The sequence below is a fragment of the Copadichromis virginalis genome, linkage group LG18 (assembly GCF_057382275.1).
Source record: "Copadichromis virginalis isolate Kocher_CV1m ecotype Utaka linkage group LG18, C_Virginalis_male_GT1.1, whole genome shotgun sequence".
Classification (NCBI taxonomy): domain Eukaryota; kingdom Metazoa; phylum Chordata; class Actinopteri; order Cichliformes; family Cichlidae; genus Copadichromis; species Copadichromis virginalis.
The window spans coordinates 20,415,538-20,430,715 of record NC_140635.1 but is presented as its reverse complement, the minus strand read 5'-3'; the positions used below and the strand labels follow the sequence as shown (position 1 = coordinate 20,430,715).

At 38.5% G+C, this 15,178-nt stretch overlaps 1 long non-coding RNA gene across 3 annotated transcripts; it reads right to left on the bottom strand.

Moving 5' to 3' along the window:
- Window positions 1-3,116: 3,116 nt before the first annotated feature.
- LOC146687737 (uncharacterized) lies at window positions 3,117-6,374 on the bottom strand. Of its 3 annotated transcripts, XR_014916461.1 has the most exons (6): window positions 6,325-6,374; window positions 5,827-6,141; window positions 5,258-5,326; window positions 3,547-3,617; window positions 3,391-3,428; window positions 3,117-3,308 (listed from the first exon to the last, which is right to left on the bottom strand). It is a non-coding gene; the product is annotated as an uncharacterized LOC146687737 (long non-coding RNA). The 3 variants fall into 3 exon arrangements; XR_014916460.1 differs by lacking the exon at window positions 6,325-6,374 and having other exon boundaries at window positions 3,122-3,308; window positions 5,827-6,263; XR_014916462.1 differs by lacking the exon at window positions 6,325-6,374 and having other exon boundaries at window positions 3,122-3,308; window positions 6,062-6,263.
- Between the last annotated feature and the right edge of the window lie 8,804 nt (window positions 6,375-15,178).

Genomic DNA, 15,178 nt, shown 5'->3' with positions numbered 1-15,178 from the left:
ATAACCTATGACTGCTAAAGCTATTATCAAATAACAAATAATTAGGCATTTTAAAACTTGCACTTTTAGGGAATTTTGAATGTTTTTTGTAGCATTTTGAAAATCGATTAAATGTACAAAACACAAATTTAGTCATGTAGACCTGATACATAGGTGTACATCATAAAAAAACAATAGTCTAGAGGCAATTAGAGCCATAACAATCACAATTTTAAGTAACATTTAGTATAATAATGAAATCACATGCACTACAGCAATGCAACTATAGAAAACAGCTGAACTAAGGATGTCACTAACAAAAAGTATTCTCAAAGGTATTTGTGGCTTCGCAACAGTTTTGCCCAGACCTCGAGTGAACTGGCACTCATCACACAATTAAAAAATAAAGCATGAAAGTATACTGTACATATTGACTAATTATCAGTTATCTCGCAAAAGATTTCCATGTAACTAAAATATGTTTTTAGAAATAAGCTTAAGATTACACACTATGTGAAGATTTTTTTCAATCACAAACAAAACGTCAAATATGGATTTTCTCCTTATTCTTAGCTTTCTCCACATTGCCTTTTAGAAAGCTAATTACCCAGAACAAATAAAACTATTGAAGCCATTCACAGATAACTGAAAAAGCACGAATATAGTGACCAGTGAAAAACAAACATCATCTGCACAAGCTCATTTTTTAGTGTCTGCAATTTTGGTTTTAGTTGCTTTCTCTCATCGTCTAGCTTCAGCAACACTACTTGAATGAACTCAAAAAAGCCAGTATACTTCATAGGATAGCTCAGATGCAGAGCATAGATTAGCCCAAACAAAGACACCAGGGCATCAGTCCATGAGTGATGAGTCATAACAAACTGATCTTCAAGTTCTATGAACACTTGGCGTGGTGAGAAAGGAACTCCTCCAGGCACCTCCTCTTCATCGACATCAGCAACCAGAGCAATTCTATGGCTTCATAGAACTCAATTTCACCCTAAGATATAATACAGAGTGCACAATTATTCATCTGTAATATCTCTGTTAAAAGCATAAATACAAATGTTCAGGCACCTTTCTTCAGTTTTTCAAATTCTATATATCATAACATGTTTTAAGTTGACAGTGAAGGTTCATTTTTCATTCATCCAGGTAGTCAAATCAAGGATGAAAGAAGTTTATAAGTCATTCAACTTCACGTCTTCAACTTTCAACCCAAGTCCAGATGACTTATAAACTCCTTTCAACCTTTTTTAAATTCAAATGTGCAAATTATTGTAATACCAAAGTACCTTGCATGTTTTGAAAATCTCTGAGGTACATTGGTAGGCCGGCCAGAACTGCTGTTCTAGTTGCATAGATGTCGTTTGTGTCCTTATACATATATATATATATATATATATATATATATATATATATATATATATATATATAGGTTCGGTTCGCTTCGATACTTTGGTGTCACGGTTCGATATTTTTTCCATACAAAAAAATGTTCATGCCTTTTTAATTTGTCATTTATTAAAATTATAAATATATATTTTAACTCAAAGGTACAGTTTTTAAATTTAACCCTAACCCTTGTGCGTGTTTTTTATTTTGACAGCGAATGCGCACCTGCGGACCACTTATGTGCAGCCCTGGTTATTTAGCTCATCATATTGCAGCCACAGAAATTCTTTTGTCCATGAAACCATAAAGCTGCACTTTCTTTTTGCCTTATAGTCTGATTTGTCATAACTTCTCCGTTTTGTGGTAAGCTTTTCTTTGGCTGTCACTTCTTCACCCTGACCTGTCTTATTTGGCTCAGCAGAACTGAAATGCTTTTACACATGCACTCACATAAGCTCAGCGATTCTCTGCGCGATCAACCTCTCACATGTTTAAGCTTGCTGCGGGAGATTTCACTTGTCATGTTTGCATAGTAAGCTAACGATTAATAAGACGATGTCAGAGGAATTGGTGCACAAATTATCATCACTCACAGATCAGTGCTGTCGCTCTCTATACACAGTTCGCGCGATTGCAAAGTGAAAGCAAAAAAACAAGCGCAAATTCAAACGCGACTTCAATATGTCACATATTGACAGTGACTCACCGATGCCAATGACATAATTACCCAGCTACATTTCTGAAAGAATGCAGAAGCATTGACATATATTTTTCCTACAATAGCCCGACGGGCAGGGAAGAGATAGATTTTGGTAGCCCGACTGAAAAAAATCGCTAGCCCCAGGACGTCGGGCTAGCGATATTGCAAGCCCTGTATCTGATTGAGGAATCACTCATCTTTGGAAAAGAGAGTTTATTACAGAGAAATGTCTCTTTCCAAAATAAAAGCTATACTATCCGCTTCTTCTGGGCTATATTCTCAGCAGCATAAGGAGAATCACGTGCTAACAGCTGTCTAAATGACTCGGCTAAAGTTAGTAGCATGCTTGTTGTTTTTGTCTTTGCACTAGGATGATGTCGGCGTAAATGTGCAGTCATATTCGTTGTGTTCCCGCTAGTGCTTTCAGGTTAATCTCGTTGAAATGACCTTAACGCCACAACACGGCAAATCTCCGTTAACGAGCTACCGCCGATCGCTCCGTGCATGGGGCTAGACGGCCAACACCTTAACGAGCTAACTGCGCTAACACACTAGTTCACACCAATGTAATTGAGCATTGCATGGCACATCCAACATACTGTTTTACTTTAGTCCATGACTCGCTTACCTTCAGGGTCATACGTCACATGAAAACCAAAATAATTCCAAACGCCAGATCTGAATGACGTTCAATTTGCCTGTTGCAAGTAGAGCTTAACTTCTGTCTCGCTAGCTTGCCCTGCGCTCTTCCTTCTGACTATGCTGTCTGTGTTGAGCGCTCAGTGGATCTGCGCTCGACAGTGCAGCCTAGGCGGAGTAGTCGAACACAGATTCACTGAGCGCTCCACACAGACAGCATCGTCAGAAGGAAAATTGATAAAATAAATTACAAATGTTGTATTGTTCGATACATATGCGTACCGAACCGAAAGCACTGTATCGAACGGTTCAATATCGATACGAATATCGTTGCACCCCTAATATATATATATATATATATATATAAATAAACAAACACATAACAATGGCAACTGCCAAGCAAGCAGAATAATAATTAGTATCTTTTAAATACCTGTTTTCCATATGCCGACAAAAGCTGCTCCATCCTTTCACCGACCCGTCCAGTTTTCCTCTTTTTGTAAAGTCCAGTCAGCTGAGGAGCATAATCATCCAGCGCAGCATAAAACACATGTGGCAGATTCTGATTGGTGATCCGATGAAATTCAAAGTAGAGCTGAAGAGAATTCCAAAAATATTATAAGCAAAACACAGCATACTATATGAGCAGCAAATGTTATATACGTAGTTGTACTTACCTGTGTCTCATGAAAGAGTGCTGGCCATGGTCCCTCACCTGGCAAAATTTGAGGTTATTGGATGAGGGCGATTAACTTTGTCAGAATGTTGGTATGGAAAGTGCAGAATTGCTCTGTTTAAGTCTTCTAAGTTAAAATATCTCTTAGAAATCAAACCTTTAAACAATGTGCCAACTCCACTGAAATGACACCTTCAAACAGGTCGTGTAGGAAGTCAGGTGGGAAGCCTGTGACAGGATGAAAGAAAGAGAGATGGTCAGAAGGAACACAGGTGTTTTTAACACCATAGTTTTCCTTAATGTCATCATTCTGAAGCTCTTGCACAATAATTATCATGAGCATCTTTTGTTCTCATTACATAATTCCCTGTAACAGCATTTTCTGTTTGCATTTCTGTTTGGGTGGCATGACAAAACCTACAGAAATATGTAGACCTGAAACTCTCATTGAAACCAGCAAGTCCATGGGCAGAAGGTTGTCTGCCACAACAGAGTAGACAGTGCCTTTAAGACATTCACCAAGAGCCTCAATGTAGGCACCTACTTCTTCAAGAGTTTTCAGATCATTTAAGAGTGGTGACAGCATTTCCTTACACCCAAACTGGCGTACATCATTGGAATTGCACAGCAGAGCAAGCTGGGTGCAGTGTAGAGCAGAACAAGATTTAACTGGAAAGTTTTCCAGTGTCCAATAAACTGCAAAGACTTTATGTATTTTCTTTGAGGTACCAAGTGGGTTTGTGATCAAAATCATCCACATAAAGTATCATTGACAATTTCTGTCCCTCTTGTGACAGTAGAACATTTTCCTGGTAGTAGGATCCATCACAAAATGACATGAAATGTCCAGGAATCTGTGTGGGTGCTTGTTTAATTTCTTCAAGCACATCATTTTTTTTCAACAACAATTGCAAAGATGTGAGAATAGGCACATACATATAAGTGTGCTTTGACGATTCAATTAAATACTCCACAGGTTTGACATATGGAAAATTTTCTTCATAATATGATTTCCTCCTCTTTGCTGTAGATAGTGGTCCTTCAGATGTGACACATTTATGTAAAACATTACTATCAGAAACTGCCTGACAAATCTCATCCACCAGTTTGTCCGTATATGTACAGTTGTGCTTTTTCAGTATATCTACAACTGATTTTCTAACCAAAGGTTGTGATAACAAAAACAACTGATCAATATGCTCAATAATCTCCTGTGTTGCTCTCTGGGACACATGGAGAAGGGTCTGCATTTTCAAGAAAAATCCAGCCAGATTGTATTGCAACTGCTCTTCTAAACCCTCAATTCCACTGATTTCACTGGTGGATGCCACTTGATTGTCATCTGATGACTCTATTGAATCAAGCTGCATGTCATCTTTTTGTTCTACATTTATAACACTTTGCACAATGCCTTCATTGTAACTTGTTGAATTTTGGTGGTCTCTGCATTTGTGGGCATTGAAGGTTGAGTAGACATTGGTTTTAAAATTGCAGTTCTTGAAAGGACATGGAACAGTTTCTTTTCGTTTTAAATGCCCCCTCAGATGGATAAACATTTGGCTTTCAATAAATGGCTGCTTAAAATTACACATAGAGCAACAAAATCCATAATTATTCAAATCTGGATAAGAACCGTCTTTTCTTTGCGTGGGAGTGTGCATTGTTGACATGTGTATCTTTAATGAATTAAATGTATTAAATGTACACATGCATGTGTTGTAGAGACAGGGTAAGGGTGAAATTGTGGAGTACTGACCATGGTTGAGCCGATAATGCTTCAACAACATGACTTTTATGGCAGTAGAAAAACTAGACAAACTACACAACTTGCAATTCCACATTTTGATACCAAATCGTTTTAAAATCACCTTTACTGGTTGTCTTTAGTGCAGTGCTGGATGATCTCTCGGCATGCTACTGCTCCTTCAATCGTCAGACTGTAATAACACAAAAGCCATGAGGACAGAAAGCTAGCAGAACAGTTTTTACTTTTACTTCACTTAAAAACAGTCAATCTGAATAACACAAGCTTGGAAAACAGTAAGATTTATTCTTGCACTACAGTTCATTTTCAATTCAGGTTGGTCAACTACTCTATACGTTATAAAATAATAAAGCAATTTTACACAAGTGAAGTACACAATAGGCTAACCCTTGGAAAGTACAGAGTCAGAAACGTTTAGGTTTGGTGCAGTGCAGCTTTGAAAAGGTAAATTATTTCGCGACTAAAATGCCACTAACCATCATATTCAAAATTTGTGAAGGCGAACTTGTCCGTTAAACTCTTAAAATTAACACTAAATAAATTTTCTACTATTTTCACTGTGTCAAAAGTAGGCTACATTTGAACTTGATAAAGGTCAGACTCAGAAAAGCGTAAACACTGATTTTACCAAAGGTTTTGTGGCATGCAGTTTGCAAAAATCAGACTACTTACCAACTATTGATTGAAACAAGCCACCAACCGTTAATTTTTTAAATTGTGAAGGCAGACTCCATACAGCGCTAGGCGGGAATTGTGTGCTGGCAAGCTAAGTTACGAGCTACTACAACAAAGTAGTCTGATAAATTACAACGAAGTACAACTAAAACAAAGCAGTCTGATAAATGTACGTTTTGTATGCTAGAAGTAAGCATTAACAAAAAAACATAAAAATAACTTTATCTTGTACTTTCCACTCTCTTGACGAGGCTCCTGTCTCATGGCCGACAAGTCCAGGCAAAACACTGGGGGCGGGGCTGTGGATGATGACTAATACAAATGAATTAGCACAACTTAAACAGTTTAAAGCAACAGTACTTAAAACGTTACAAAAACATAATGTGTACTTATTACAATAAAGTTATTATATCATATGTATACTTTTGGGTCTACCTAACACACTTGATGAAAGTTACTTTAACTATTTTTCAGAACTGAGTAAGAACAACTTACTTCTTTTAGTAAGATGCACTGTTGGGTTTTACAGTGTAATACTTTAAACGATGCTTGGTTAATAATCAACGTGTGCTGAAAATATATCCCCTGACCCAGTGTAGGATACAAGGCAGGATGTTTTTATGTTGTTTGCACCAAATTCGGACCCTACCACCTAATTGTTGCAGCAGAAATCGAGACTCATCAGACCAGGGAACCTTTTTCCAGTCTTTTATTGTCAACTTTCAGTGAGTCTGGTTAATTTTAGCCTCAATTTCCTCTGTTCTTAGCTGACTGAAGTGGCATCTGCTGTGATATTCTGCTCCTGTAGCCCATCTGCTTCAAGGTTCAAAGTGTTATACATTCAGAGATGCTCTCCTGGATACTTTGGAAGTAACAAGTAGTTATTTGAGTTATTTCTGTCTTCCTATCAGCTCAAAGCATTCTGTCGATTCTCGTTTTCACTTACTATAGTTTCTCTTTTTGGACCATTCTCTCTAGAGATAGTTGTGTGGGGAAACCTCAGCAGATCAGTAGTTTCTGAAATACTTAGTCCACCACGGCTGGTACCAACAACCAGGAGTGCCTCCAAAATTTTTTCATAGGGGTGGCCGTATGGGGGCTACTAAAAATATTGTAGTGGCACACCACCAAAATTTTTCTGCCGCCCCTGCCAATCACCAAGGTCCCTTAAATCTTCTTACTTCATCATTCTGATGCTCAGTTTGAGCTTCAGCAGGTTATCTTGACCATGCTGAGTTAATGCTATATGATTGGCTGAATACATATTTGCATTAACAAGCAGCTGACCATATAAAGAGGCTGGTGAGTGCATAGCTGCACCGCAAAGTCTAAAAACTATTGCTAATTTACATTTAAGCTTTTTTCTTATCTTTTTATTTAATATTGTGTATGTAATAATGTGTATAGCTCTTCCGGCCTGGAGCTATACCTACAGTCTTTGAAAATGAATTACAAAAAGACATGGCTGTATCATTAAAAAAAAAAAAAAGAGTAAATGTTAGTATCTCACAAATTCATGTGGAATAGCCCCATGTTCTGCTTTACAGCCACGCTAAATCGTATTGGTACAATGTTGCCCCCTTGTAGTGGCAATTTTAATTAAGGTTTGAAGAGGAATCTTACGTATTGCTTCATTAGGGGGTGGTAAGTAAAAAGGGCTTGGATTGGGAAGCACAGATTTATAATAGGAGGAAATTAAGATACAGACTTGTTGACTTCATCATTAGACTCACAAGCAGTGGTAAAAATCTGCCACTGACTGAGTGTGCATATTGGTTTCATGTCCAACTGGTCACACACCGTGGGCCTACGTGGGTGAGCTAAAATGATTAATAAACCCACGAAAAGTGACAAAATGATCATGACAAAAAAAATGGCAAGGACCAACCATGGTCTCCTCCCTTCACTGTGCACAGAGTAATTTCACTTCCTTTTGTCTCTTTGCTTTTCATCTTTTCCCATCTCCCCACCATTAATGGGGGTGCTACAGCAAAGTGTGCGCATGTGACAGAGATGCAGAAAGAGTATGTCTGCCCTAAATGCCCCTGGCACCTTCTCTGAATTTAGAAAGGAGCCCATCAATCTCTGTGTCCAGCTGCACTGGTGCTACAGTAACAGTATCCAGTGTACTTGTGTGCCAAATGTAAATGTGCGTGAGTGTGGGTGTGTGCGTGTCCTGAAGGTACCTTCTGCTAAAGATAATGGGCTGTATGTTTTATCATATATATATATATATACACACACACACACACTCCCTTTCTCTTGGCTCATTTTTTATCTCCATCCCTTCCTTAGGCTCCTACACTTTCTTCACATTTGCTACAGAAAATCCTGTGATGTTTCACTTTCTGACTGACGCGCTATGCAGTGAAGACTTTGCCCTGGGCAGTGTCTCAACTTACATCTTAGATATTCCTGTAGGATGCACCACAGCCAAAGACAGGGCTTAAAAGTGTGTGTGTGAGAGCGAGAGATACCCTTTATCTCCCTACCTGACTTAATGCAGGAGATGAATCCAAGCAGAATTTTAAAAAGTATTAATTTAGCCCGTCTGCTCTCTCCTCCTTCTTGACAACAAGCTCTTAATCATATTAATGTTTTTTTTTGTCAGTTAAAAAAAAAAAAACTAGTAGTTTTCAAGTTGTCACAGATCATTTACTCCACCCCCAACAATGTGCATAATCTAAAAAATTAACCAAAACAAAAAAAAAGCCTCTTATGGCATAAATATAAATAAACATGGGTTGTAGTTGCAGTTCACAAGGACTCAGAGATTTGTTATAAACATACATGTGCACAAAGGCTTCTGCACAAACAGCCTCGTCATCAGCATGACTTGTTCACACAGGGTTTTAGGAGCTGGTGTAACAGACAGGAATTTACCTTCAGGATTCATCACAAGAGGCAGCCTCCAACAAGACTGAAAGAGAGCCAAAGTAGCAAATGGTAAAGTGCGAGCAGGCAGCACTGAGCTTCAGGCTCCAAGAGTGGGGAGAGCTAAATTATAATTTCAAACATTACTTTCTTTTTTGTCGCCTTCCTCTTCTCAGTTTTTCTCAAGCACAGTCCCTCCTTCCCTCTTCTACATCTTACCTCTACAGCCTCAAGTTGGATTCATTGCTGTGCGTCAGCATATTGTGTGTTGCAAGGATGACTTGTGAGGCAGGAGGAATTGATGCAACTCTCATATGCTAAACGGGGCAGTCATTTGCAGGCAATGCCAATCACTCAGGACTGTGAGTGTACCAGCTTGTATTTGCCTCTTTGGCTTCTTTGTTTATAGGTCTGACGTGCTTTAGGCAGAAGGCCTTTTTGTTTTTAATTAGTCTGCTCAGAAAATATCAGAAATGTTTTCCATGTTGTCACTCAAAGCTGAGGTGACAGATATGCTGGTTTCACTCATATGCATAATAAGCTGCTTTCCATTAAGAAAGCCATGTGAGAGTTTGAATATGTATAGGTTTCAGAGTTTTGCAGTGTGCTACAGTATTGCAATCAGTGCTAGACTTTCAAATAAATGCACAAATGATAAAGAGTTTTATCATTTAATTAAATTCAGTCACCATTTAAGTCTTCAGCTTTAGTAGGTAGAGTTCTGTAAAAGCAGCAGCGTCTAGGGTTCAAAAATAAAGCTAATAGGGAACTAGCTCGGAGGGTTGCGTGAGGTTGGCTCTGAAAGCGAAAGACAAGACTTTCACAATAAAATGCTCACCTTCATGGCACAAAGATGTTTACAGCCTTGTATAGGAAAAATAAACTTTGGGTCTCTGTGGCTAATTTCCAATCTATCTGACAACTTTCTCAACCTTTTAAACTCTAATAAGATTTAAAGTGCTGCTTGATGTGAAAGGTGGGTCCAGTCACCTTTCACATCAACCAACGTTTGCAAGGTTCAACATGCTGTGCGTTCACAGTGCTCTCCTGCATAGTTTGGTTGAAATGAGTTCCTGTTGCCTTCCTTTTAGCTTCAAGTAGTCTGATCATTCTTCTCTGATCCACGACTACATCAAGAAATTTCCACCCAGATAACTGGACAGTTTCTTTTTTTAGGCCATTCTAAGTAATCCCTGGAGACAGTTGTGTGGATGACATTTAAATCACGTTTTCCTCATTCTGATGCTCAGTTTGAACTTTCAACCATGTCTACATGCCTAAAGGGATTGAATTGTTGACATGTGATTGGTTGATTACATATTTACATGTAACAAGCAAATGATTAGATGGTGTGGAGGTTAACATTGTCACTTCACAACAAGAAGGTTGTGAGTTTGAATCCAGTCTGTGGATACTTTGATTAGGTATACCCAATAAAGTGGCTCTATTAAATAGTGGTGGTCGTATTGTTTTGCAAACCACAAATGCCGTTGCATAATTTCAATGGCACCGGGCCCAATGACGTATCACATTAAAATGTAAGGACACAACTTATTACTTCTACAATACCACTGTCTTTCAGGTTCTAGGAGTTTAAACAGCATATCAATAATTCTGACTGATGATTAAAAAAATAATTAAAAGAGAATCTGTCCGTATATTTAAATCTTTTCAGCCCAACATGTGTTATTAATGTTTATTTTAAACCACTGGGAGCTGTGTGCTGTTTATGCAGCGCACTCAGGTGAAATATTTTTTGCAACAGCACTGGAGAATAATCTGTCATATAGAAGTCAAGCAGTTCATGCAGTTTGTATAACATAATATAAAATTTACTTTATAACCTTTAAACTTTGCCGTTTGAACCAAACTTTCCAAGTTTACTTTTACCTTTTCAAACCAAAACGCGTGAACAGTTCATATGAGACAGGTGTGCTGAAAACCATGCCAATAAGGTCAGGCTGGTTCAATGATAATCATTTTAGAGTACTTATCAAACACTATTACACACACCATATATCCCTTTATATGATCTGTGAATGGACTTCATTGAGAAGGATGTACACTTTGTCCTTGGTTTAATGGCACCGTAGTTTGATAGAATTGCAGCTGCCGGCATCGTAACGTGTCTGATGTATCATATTCTCTCCTCTCGCTCTCTGCACAGTGGGACAGCGGTTTCTGTGCTTAAAGTCATCACCGTGACTTCACTGGGGGTTCATTGAAAAGAGATGACCCATGGACCTTTCAAGGGTGTGATTTGAGAGCAAATAGTATTCAAGCTTTTCATTATAACTCATGTCTTCTATAAACATTCATGACATGATTCACAGGCAAACTGAAATATGCTACTGGAAATGAGCAATTTTACCAGCATACATTGAGTATTTTCCCTTTTTTGGCATCTGTTTCTTCTGCATTGCCATTTACGCCAATACCATCTGGGAGAAACTATTTTCTAACCGTCCCAAATAAGTAAAACATCTGAAAGTTTCGCTGATTGTTTTGTTTGAAGCAAAAGTATATATTTATAATACCAAATTGGTAGAAATATATTTTCTACTATAATCTTGAAAGGTTAGTAGGCACAGCATGCTTTTGCAGTTTAGGGGTCTGCAGTGAAATGGAAAGAAAGCTGTGCCATTTTCTGCACTGTTATCTGTACTCAGTGGTGGTATTTAGCCTGACAAGCCCTTCTTTAAAAGCAAATGATCCTTTATACATATTCATGATTCCTGCGGAGTATCCTTCTCATGACCTCTAAATTGCTAACTCATCTGGAGACACAAGCGGACACAGATCCTTGATCAGAGTAAGATGTGCCGCCTTAGAGCGGCAGAGCCAACAAATGTCTATTTTTTTCAATCAGATCCAATTACCTCTTTCTTGGCTGGCAAAGCAGAGGTATGGAAATAAGGACAAAGGGCAGGGATGCGTGAGACAGGGCAGAAATATATCCAGAGAGGGGGAAAATAAAGTAATGAAGATGTTAAGGGAAAGTGGGAGAGAGTAAAAGCAAGTAAAGGCAATATCAAAAGGAGGAAAGGAGCTAGGAGAGAACAAATGAGGTAAGTTATGTAAGCTGGGTGAGGAAAAAACAAAGGGATAGAGCAGCAGAAGTGAAGAGTGATAACAGCGTGTACAATTTCAATGATATAATGTTAATCAAAGCGCCATCACAAATTTAACGACTTATAAAATGAAAGGAGAATCAATAGAGAGACAATTGGGTTTAAAAGGATGATGATTAACCCGAGTGATAGATGACCTGCTGTCTGTTGATCATGTTGGCTGTCTTTTTTAAATCATGTGCGCGTCCCGGGCTACAAATGCAGTTCTTTCAGCAAAGCGGTGGAGCTTGCCAAGAACACTAGTGTACTCCAACTCAGTCTTTTATCTTCAACAGAACACGAGGGGAGAGTTGACTCAACCAAGGAGCTGCTGTAAAAATAATTTAATCTGTAAGAACAGTATAGGCATGCATTGAAAGTACACAAGGACCACTGGGTATGCTGGAAATTGATGGTAACTGTGACACTAATTATGTAGGGGGAGGGATTTAACAATATGCACCCTTTGGAGGGGATTACAATTACTCATAGAAAGGTGGAAATGTTAAAATCACCCCACATCTCTTGGGAAATAAATCCAGTTTCTTGGTGGTAGTAAAACTAAAATGTCAGCCTTGTGTTAAAATGGTAAGTGGACTGCATTTTTATGAAGCTTTTCTAGTCTTACTGACCACTCAAAACAGCATTAAAGTGGTGGGACTAAATGAAAAAGTCAGCAGGCTTCATTGCTGGGGACCATAAATGTTGGTACAAAATTTTATGGCAATCCATCCTATAACTGCTGAGATCCTTCAGTCTGGTTGAGTCTACTTGATCTTAAAGAAAAAGGGGGAAAGACCATAACCTTGTGACATGTGAAATTTAATGTATTCAAATTTCAGCATCACAGAGGCCCAGGAAGCTGGGCTTCTGTGAAAATTAACCCCAAAGCTGCTTGCGCTTGCAAGCAAGCATGTTGCACGGCAGCTCTGTCACCACTGCGGTGTGTTAAAGGTATAGTCAGTCATTTTTAGAGGTTATTTGATAGAAAATTTCAATTTTACTCATAAATATGCATTTATTAATGGATAATTACATCTTCCAAAAACTGACAAAATCTTGTCTTCTTCACTTCAAGCCTCATCTGAACTGAAGTTGTGACTTCAGTTCAGATGAGTTGGGACAAAAATGTGCATAAACATGCTCATTTAATCCCAATATTGTTGCAATTATCTATAACCTTTACATGTGACCCGCCATCTCCAGACAGCTGAGCCAGCTAAACCACAACAGCTGGTTTTAAGATAGCTATCTTAGGCTTGAGTCTCCTAAAAATCACTCTTTGCCACTGACAGTCATTTGGATTACATTCTCACATTGTATGTTCATTTGCAAAGTTTCCAACAACGTCAGATCCACTTCAAACGAAGTTTCACTAAGGCTGACTAACAGAGGCTAACTTCAGCTAACAGAGGCTAGCAGCAGAGCTTATTGTCAACAACTCACCTCAGTATCACTATCATTGCATAGAAGTGAGCTTCTCAGACACATCGACTTGTAACAGACTATTTTCACAAAGATTTACCACGTAAAGCAGAGTAAATAGATCTGGACGTCAGGAGTATTCTCTTCAATAATGACTGCAATTCTTCTATTTGCAAATAATCACACCAACAGTTATCACATTCACTGCTATTTTCTCTCTTCATTAAAATGAAACAACCATAAAAATTATAGCTATATGCTCACTTACATTATATTATTTGTAAGTGAGCAAATTCAATCTCAGCAGGGAATCAAAAAGTTATTTCCCACACTGTATCCAGACATATGGAAGAGAAATGTGCATAAAACAATGAAATAAAACACAATAACAACATTGGAATTTGAAATTTGAAATGTAAGAAATCAGGTGGGAAAGGTCCCTGGTGGTTATTGCCCTACGTTACCTTTGATTCACCACTTGAACTTAAACACACCGATTAACATTTGTCATGAGTGATTTTTTAAACGAACTCATAAACAGAACCCAGTCAGAGGCACTGTAGGGCAGCTTTTCAAAGTAAAAGAAACCTAGAGCATTATACATAGATTCATGCTAACTTTTACTGTCTTGTTTTGAAAAATAAAATACCTGAGGTAACCTCATAGCTAGTTACAGCCACTGTGTGTGGATCCTGCCTCAGGGCAGCATGGTGGTGTAGTGGTTAGCATTATTGCCATACAGCAAGAAGGTCTGGATTTGGATCTCTTGGCCTCGGGGCCTTTCTGTGTGGAGTCTGCATGTTCTCCCTGTACCAATGTGGGTGTTTTACCTTCCTCCCAGTTCAAAGACATGCATGTTAGGCTCTTTTATTACTCGTTAAATGTAAACGATAGGTAGATAAAGCATAAAATAAAGTGTACAGTATCTGTGAAAAAGTAAATGTGGGTGGTAGAGAAAAGCACAAAAATATTCCAGCCCATTTCATTAAGTTTATGTAACAAAACTACTTGACGGGGGGTTTGACGAAGAGAATAAGAGACAATTGTCTTGTAACCAAGCCAACTGTGGTGAATATTGTTTGGCAGTTTTGTTTTCATGAGACTAGGCTGATTTTTAAGCAGGCCTGGCTAGAAACACAAATGTATAAACAACACCGAGCTGTCTTTTGTGTGATACACATACATGTTAACCAGCTCGATCCCAAAGCAAACAGGCACATGAAAGCTTTTTCTCCTGTACAGCGTGGATCCTGCAGGGAACTTTGAGGCAGGCAAATTCTAGCACACCTATTATGATTTGAAGGAGCACTAAAATGTCTTCGTCTCAGGCTGGCAGTGTCACAGCCACTCCACATGTGTGCTTGTCACGAAGTGACAAGATTAAAACGAATTCAAATTTCAAGCAGTTTTCAGGGCCTCAAACTCTGTAGAGGGGATGAAAGGCGTGTATCCAGAAAATAAATGTAAAGGAGGGCTAATTCTAATGAAAGTTTGTGTGGTTTTGCTCCACATCTCTTACATTTTTCTAGCGCAACACTGAGGGAAAAAAGGTGGGAGGTCACTCGCTGTGCTGTAAATTGACTGAGGAGACTTTAAAACAATGAATCAACTGAAATGAGAGCAACACCTTTAAGACACTGACGCTCCTAAATAAAAGTAAGAGGGGAAATATGGTTTTTTGTGACAGATCTCTCTGAGGTTTTGGCAGAATTTTTCATCTCAGCATTGTGTAGGAGTTATAACTCAACTCACTTTTTTCTGTCTCTTCTCATGTGTCAGATTGCGTTAGTTTGCATGCCTCTGCACGTACATTTTGTTCCATTACAAATAAGTCACAAAAAAAGTAACTCTAATGCTGCGTATGTTCTCTATCAGAGCATTTCCTTATCTGCTGGTGTCGGAGGGTTTTATCCCTGCTGAGGAGAGCAACAGACGGAGGT